Genomic DNA, 8,657 nt, shown 5'->3' with positions numbered 1-8,657 from the left:
AAAGGGTACCTTTAGTCGCGGTTGGAGAGGCGACCCGCGACTAAAGGGTAACCTTTAGTCGCGGTTGGGGAGGCGACCCGCGACTAAAGGGCTTTTTCGGCGGGTTTTTGTTCCCGCGCGCAACGACCTTTAGTCGCGGTTGGGCAGGCCAACCGCGACTAAAGGTATTCTTAAAATACTTTTTCTTTTTCAAAATGTTAAGAATACAAATAATATATCGAAAAATTCAGAAAAATAAAACTAATTCAATTCAATATGTTAAAAACACAAATAATATATCAAAAAATTCAGAAAAATAAAACTAATTCAATTCAAAATGTTAAAAATACAAATAATATATCAAAAAATTCAGAAAAATAAAACTAATTCAATTCAATATGTTAAAAACACAAATAGTATATCAAAAAATTATTGTGCCGTATCCATGGAGCATCATTTCTTCCCTTGTGTCCCTGCTTGCTTACGATTGTGCCGTATCCATGGAGCATCCTCATCATTTAACTTAATGCTTGGGTCGGTGTTCACTTTGAAGGGCGGAATTTCAGCAAACATATTATAATCTTCTGACATGTCTGTCTTGTCCTCCACTCCCACGATGTTTCTTTTCCCTGAAAGAACAATGTGGCGCTTTGGATCATCGCATGATGTACTGATCGTTTTCTTATCTTTCCGTTTCCTCGATTTGCTACTCATGTCCTTCACATAGAAAACCTGAGCGACATCTTTCGCTAGGACGAATGGTTCGTCAAGGTAACCAAGATTGTTGAAATCCACCATTGTCATTCCGTATTGCTGGTCCACCTTTACCCCACCTCCTGTTAGCTTGAACCATTTGCACCGGAACAAAGGGACCTTAAAGGAGGGTCCATAGTCAAGTTCCCATATCTCCTCTATGTAACCATAATATGTGACCTCTTTCCCATTCTCGGTTGCTGCATCAAAGCGGACACCACTGTTTTGGTTGGTGCTCTTTTTATCTTGGGCGATCGTGTAAAATGTATTCCCATTTATCTCGTACCCTTGGAAAGTCGTTATAGTCGAAGATGGTGTCTTGGCCAACATGTACAGCTGATCTACAACATCATTGTCATTCATTAAATGTTTTCTCAACCAACTGCCGAAAGTCTCCATGTGGGCCTTCCTAATCCAGGATTCAGGCTTCCCCGGGTTGTCAGAACGTAAAATATTCTTGTGTTTCTCAAAGTACGGAGCCACCAAGCTGGAATTGGTCAGTACAGTGTGGTGTGCTTCAGTCAGAGAATGGCCGTCCATACATATCGTTTATTTCCTTCCGATCGTGCCTTTTCCACTTAGTCTCCCCTCGTGCCGCGATCGAGGAAGACCAATCAGCTTAAGGTCAGGAACAAAGTCAACACAAAACTCAATTACCTCCTCATTTCCATAGCCCTTGGCGATGCTTCCTTCTGGCCTAGCACGGTTACGAACATATTTCTTTAATACTCCCATGAACCTCTCGAAGGGGAACATATTGTGTAGAAATACAGGACCGAGAACGAAAATCTCTTCGACTAGGTGAACCAGGAGGTGCGTCATAATATTGAAGAAGGATGGCGGGAACACCAACTCGAAACTGACAAGACATTGGATCACATCGTTCTGTAACCGTGGTAGAACTTCTGGATTGATTACCTTCTAAGAGATTGCATTGAGGAATGCACATAGCTTCACAATGGCTACTCGAACATTTTCCGGCAGGAGCCCCCTCAAAGCAATCGGAAGCAATTGCGTCATAATCACGTGGCAGTCGTGAGACTTCAGGTTTTGGAACTTTTTCTCCGCCATGTTTATTATTCCCTTTATATTGGACGAGAATCCAGACGGGACCTTCATACTGCTCAGGCATTCAAAAAAGATGACCTTCTCTTCTTTGGTCAGAGCGTAGCTGGCACGACCTTGAAACCATTCCGGATGCCGGTCATCAGGGTCTTTCAAACGTTGCTGGTCCTGCCGTGCTTCCTTTGTATCATTTGTCTTCCCATACACGCCCAAGAAGCTTAGGAGGTTCACGCAAATATTCTTCGTAACGTGCATCACGTCGATTGCAGAGCGGACATCTAGGACTTTCCAATATTCTAGCTCTCAGAATATAGATTTCTTCTTCCACATGGCTGCGTGCCCGTCAGCTCCCTTCGGAACTGATTGTCCACCAGGACCCTTTCCAAAGATGACTTTCAAATCCTTGACCATATCAAATACCTCAGCACCAGTGCGTTCCGCAGGCTTCGGCCGGTGATCTGCCTTGCCGTTGTAATGCTTGCCTTTCTTTCTTACTGGATGAATTTTCGGAAGAAATCGACGATGCCCAAGGTACACGTTCTTCTTACAATTTGGCAAATGTACACTTTCAGTCTCATGTAAGCAGTGCGTGCATGCATTGTATCCCTTATTTGACAGTCCCGAAAGGTTACTAAGAGCAGGCCAATCGTTGATGGTTACGAAAAGCAATGCTCGTAGGTCAAATTCCTCTTGTTTGTGCTCATCCCACACACGGACACCACCCCACAGCTGTAAAAGTTCATCAACTAATGGCCTTAGGTACACATCGATGTTGTTGCCGGGTTGCTTCGGACCTTGGATGAGCACTGGCATCATAATGAACTTCCGCTTCATGCACAACCAAGGAGGAAGGTTGTAGATGCATAGAGTCACGGGCCAGGTGCTATGGCTGGAGCTCTGCTCGCCAAAAGGATTCATGCCATCCGTACTTAGAGCAAATCTTATGTTCCTTGCGTCAGCTGCAAAATCTTTGAACCATCTGTCGATCTTTCTCCATTGCGTTCCATCTGCGGTGTGTCTCAACTCCCCGTCCGACTTACGGTCCTCTTTGTGCCATCGCAACAACTTGGCATGCTCTTTGTTCCTGAACAGACGTTTCAACTGTGGTATTATAGGAGCATACCACATCACCTTGGCGGGAACCCTCTTCCTGGGTTTCTGGCCCTCAACATCGTCACCAGGGTCATCGCCTCTGATCTTATAACGCAATGCAGTGCATACCGGGCATTCATCCAAATTCTCGTATTCACCGCGGTAGAGGATGCAGTCGTTGATGCATGCATGTATCTTCAGAACCTCTAAACCTAGAGGGCAGACAACCTTCTTTGCTTCGTACGTACTGGCGGGCAACTCGTTATCCTTTGGAAACATATTCTTCAACATTTTCAGCAAGTTTTCAAATGCCGAGTCAGCTACACCTGCCTCTGCCTTCCATTTCAGCAAATCCAGTGTGCAGCCCAGCTTTTTCAGACCATCATCGCATCCGGGGTACAGCGCCTTTCTGTGATCCTCTAACATGCGATCCAAATTCTCCCTCTCCTTTTCAGTTTCGCAGCGTCTCCGTGCATCAGCAATGGTCCGACCAAGATCATCAACGGGATCATCACGTGCCTCTTCTTCACCTTCCCCTTCACCTTCAGCATCCTCCATGAAAGTATCACCGAACTGAGCAAGATAGCTTTCATCGATGAAATCATCCCCTTCTTCATCTTCTTCCATTATAACCCCTCTTTCTCCATGCTTGGTCCAACAATTATAGCTTGGCATGAAACCGTGCCGAAGCAGATGCATGTGAACATCTCTTGAGGAAGAGTAACCCTTCTGATTCTTACAGATAACACATGGACAGATAACAAAACCCCCCTGCTTGTTCGCATTAGCCACTACGAGGAAATCTTTCAAACCCGTAGTGAACTCGCCGGAGAGTCGGTTACCGTACATCCATTGCCGATTCATCTGCATTATTATAATATAAAATATATAATTAACCATCATGCATTTGTTAAACTAACTAGCTACAAACAATATAAATTAAACAATGAACTACACACATGCATATTTTATCAATGACATATCAAAGGTTCATCAAGTTGCTAACCGCGATCGAGGAGTGTGGCTCCAACACTTCATGTCATGTTTGTTTCATGCTCTTGGGGCATTTCATCAAACACCTTATGTGCATAAGAGGAACCAAAAGCAAACCTACACCCACATGTGAAGAGAATGGCTCCAAATGGCTAAGTGTTGGCTGCTGGATGGGTATATATAGGGGAGGGGCTTTAGTTGCGGTTGGCCTGGCAAACCGTGACTAAAGGTGCCCGAAGGCCTTTAGTCGCGGTTGTCCTGGCCAACCGCGACTAAAGACCCTCACGTGCGCCAGCTGGCCACCGAGCGCCCTGGGCCCAGGCCTTTGGTCGCGGTTCACCTCCAGAACCGCGACTAAAGGTCCCATTAGTCGCGGTTCCTACAGCTTCGCGACTTGTGGGGCTGGACGGAAGCCTGTTTTTCCACCAGTGACTCCCTCCGTTCCCCAGTATAAGACATTTCAGTTTTTTTCTTGATTCATATGTATCTAGACACATTTTAGTATGTATGTATTCCATATTTTGAAATATCTAAAATGTCTTATATTAATGAATGCAGTGAGTATTTTTTTATTCTTTGAAAGTCTTCCAAAAGAATCACACATAGACATGCCTAAGCCTGTGCGGAGATTTTAGGTTTGGTGTATTCTTTGCCCTATGGAAGAAAGAAGAATTGCAGCACCATTTGTTTTAGTGTTCTAGCCATTAGTTCTTGTATTTTCTGGAAAGAACACAAACTAGCATATTTCCCCACTTAAATTTCCACTTGCATAGTACATATATAGTACTGTACGGGGTCATGCTATTCGTCACCCTGGGCGAGGAATAGTTATTCTTCACCCTCCTCTATTTTAACACCAATGCACCGTAATTTTATGTTCCATAAATTTTGTCTTATTTCATACATAAAAAGAGAACGTAAGAAAAGATATAATCGCCATAAAAATATTTCATGTTACGTAATTTTCCAAACGTAAAAGCATAGTGTAAATTATACATAAAATGTAATTTTCTGGTCTTATGACCTATATTTTTAATTTTTTTGTCAAATTTTACGTAGTGAAACGATATAAATGTAATTATCTGTATTCAAAACGTAATTTATTTATGAAACGGTCGTAAGATTAGCTCAGCTGAAGAATAACTTATCCTGCACCCTGGATCATGAATAGTAACACTAGTACTATACGTGCATATATAACTTAATTTTTGAAGAATTTTCTGAAGCTTGAAATTATGGTCTTCGAGTTCTGTAAATTAAAGGATAGAAGCAAACCCAGGAGCACAAATCAGTTCCAGTTAGATATGTAAAAAAACTACTATACTCCCTCCGTCACGGTTTAGAAGGCGCGCTTGAAAATTCTGTGGGACCTAGGTGGTTATCTATTGATTGTGAGATGGGCTAAAAAATAGCATTCACACTACGCATGCATATAGAAATAGTATATCGGAGTACTAATTAGCTACTAGAAATAAATGCAATGCGCCCTAAACCTTGTCTATTGTGAAAACGCACACAAAATTAAGTGTGTCTTTTAAACTGTGACGGAGGTAGTATCAGCCATGGATACATGCAAATTATTAAACCCGCAGCCACACCATTAATTATCCAGAATAACATTTCAACTGTAAACGTTAGAAACCAGGTGAGAATTAATAAGACTATAATTAGTTATGAAATTTCCCCGAGCCACCCATGTGCTTTGCCTTTGTAGTAAACTATGTTTTTACAAAATGCATGCAGTTCACGTAGAGAAAATATGGTGGGTTGGGGGAAAATTCAATGCAAAATGATCAATAAATGTGTTCAAGATTCAGTCTACGGAGAAGGCCAAGAAGAAACTTTGCAGACATAATATATTAAAACTTTATTTAAGGTCCAGCTAGAGAATGCTACAAGGGGTCCACGACTATTGACGTGCATGTAATGGGGCTCAGGAAATTTCTTTCACAAGAATTCCCTAATCCAAGAAGATATATAGTACATATTTCATGGAGTATGGATGGTATGCATCATGTGCGCATCACAGAAAGAGTTAGTGCCTATTTTCTTATGGTCACACTCAAACTCTTTATTTTAAGATAAAATACTGGCTGCTTAATCCTGCAGAAAAGATGTTGATTTTTAATTCCCTAAGAGCAAAGCATATCATGAACCGGTACTAAAAGGTGGTGGCAGGCTGGTGTCAGGTTGCGGCCCCACCATGACCTATAGTACCTGTCCATGCCACAAACAGGGACTAGAAGTTCACCTTTAGTCCCGGTTCGTGTAGCCAACCGGGACTAAAGACAACACTATATATAGTGCTTCTTCCAGCCCGAGCCGAAGCGCTCTGTTTTTCCCCTCCTTTCTGTTTTCTTCCCCTCTTGCTCGAGCTCCAACCTTCATTTTTCCCGAAATTTTCCAACATTTGAAGGCACCCCATCCATCCAAGTGATCACAAAGGTTAGCAACTCTGTCCTTTCATCTCTCATTGCTACATTAGCTCTTGCAATGCTCTATAAGTATAGTGATTTGTGGGTTTTTAGTTTGGGAGGAATTATATGTTGTAGTTTATTTGATTTATAAGCAATTTGAGGTCAAAATAACTCTTAGTTTGCATATGTAGGTGTGGTTTACTTAGTGCCTTCCCGTCTCTGTCCTAACCACCGTCTATCGCCCCACACCGCTCCGTCGCCGGCACCACGTTGTGGTGAGCCTCTTGTTCTTATCTTTTTAATATAAGAAAAAATTCATGTTTGTGTTATTTAGATATATAGTTACATGTATAATTATCTTACCCGTATGTTGTTTGTTATACATAGTGCCATGGTTTTGATATCCGTACCCGTTGGCCCTCGTCCGGGTTATGATTCGGATGTGGTATATTCTCTTTTATAACTATTTGTTGCATTTCTTGTTTATGAAAAAGTATGCCCATCAAGTTGACATAGATTATTTTATCTAGGAGGTATGTGAACCGGAAATTCCAACCGACCCTATTGTCGAGAGGTTAAATTTAGTTGAAAAAAACAAGTATTTGAAAGAAAAATTGAAAAGAATTGAGGGGGAGAAGATGGAATTGGAGTTGCATGTTGCCGATGTCGTCGATCATCACAAGATCAAGATGGAGAAAATGCGCTTTAAGATTAGAAAGATTAGAAAATATGCCATCGATAGTGAGGCTTGGTATCATTATGCTGTTGGGTCAATTGTTACCTTAGTTGCCATCTTGATCGCATTTGTTGTTGCACTTAAATGCTTTAGATAGAGAGTTATTTGTATGTTGTTTTATGAGACAAGTGTTGTATGAACTTTATGTATGAATTTGTATTAATTTGGTCTTTTCGGTGCTGTGTAAATGAAGATGAGCCGGCAATGTATGTACGATGACCGATGCTCTCCCCGGCTCATTAATGGTGTGCATACTTTTCTACTTGCGGCTGAGACAAACAAGCGGGTGGATGGTTTTATGCCTTGTCCATGTGCTCACTGTAAGAATGATCTGAATTACTCTAAGTCAAGAACCATTCACGTCCGCAAGCCCGTCGGAGAGGGATTTGACCTTCTGGAGATAGTCGGCCATACTCATCTCTCCCATCTTGACATCGCCGAGCTCGGCCGTAAAGTGGAGTTGGCGATTGATCTTGTGGTCGTTGAAGAGACCGTTGATGTTGTTCCAGAGATCGACGGCGAGGGGATCGTCGCCGGGCGTCATGACGGCGTCGAGGATACTGAGCGAGACAGACCCATAGAGCCAAGAGCCGACGGTGGCGTCGAGGAGAGACCACTCCGGATTCGGCGCATCGGGAGCATCGAAGTCGAGGTGATCCAGGAGGGCGTACTTGCGACAAGCGGCGCGGAAAAAGGTGCGCCACTGCCGGTGAACGCCGGTGTCAAGCGCGAGCTCGACAGGAACGTGGCCTTTGATGGAGTGGAGACCAACGGCTTGGGCGTGCAGCGAGGTCAAGGAGAAGGACCCCGCGCTCGTCCCGGATCCATCGGCGGCGGTCGCGAGAGGCAGCTTTGCCTTGGCGGCTTCGACAGCCTCGGCGTCCTGGCGCTCCTTGGCGGCGGCCAGCGCCTGGTGCGTCGCGTCAGCGTCACATTGCGACATGGATGCGGCGGTGTGGGCGCGGCGGCGAGAGAGGTGGTGGTTTCGGCGGCAGCGGAAGGAGGAGGAGGGCGGCACAGGCTAGGGTTAGGTTTTTAGGCTCTATACCATGTAAGATTGGGAAAATGTAATGCCCGGATAATTAGGCTACAGTAACCCCATGTTAACGATGCCACATCACCTCGGATTACTGTTGATAATCTCGCGTTAGTTCGAAACGATTCATATTCAAAATTTGAATTTAAGTTAAAAAATTAAAGTTTTCAAAAGTCAAAACTAAATTGTTCCTAATGTGTCAAATAATCCTTAGTAAATATTGGTGGATAAATTATCTTTTAATAAAATATTTAAATGCACTAAAGTAATAGAAATGACAGCAAAAACAATTAATTAGATGCCTTTTATAAAGTTATAATAATAAAACAAATTAGTAGTGTGCCTAAAATAATTGTGGCAGTGGACTGATTAGTAATACTAATATAGGTGCTGACTGAATATTTTATAAAACTAAAATAAAAGAAACTATAAATGAAAACAGAAAATAATAAATAAAAGAAAAGGGAAAATCAAAACAAACAAAAGGAGAACAACAACCCCCCCCCGGGCCAACCGGCCCAGCACGCCACTAGCCCAACTAGGCATCCAACCCACCAGCCCGCAGGCCCAGCCACCCCCATCGCAC

Source organism: Triticum aestivum, chromosome 4B (genome assembly GCF_018294505.1).
Source record: "Triticum aestivum cultivar Chinese Spring chromosome 4B, IWGSC CS RefSeq v2.1, whole genome shotgun sequence".
NCBI classification, from domain to species: Eukaryota; Viridiplantae; Streptophyta; class Magnoliopsida; order Poales; family Poaceae; genus Triticum; species Triticum aestivum.
This window is presented reverse-complemented; position numbering follows the sequence as displayed.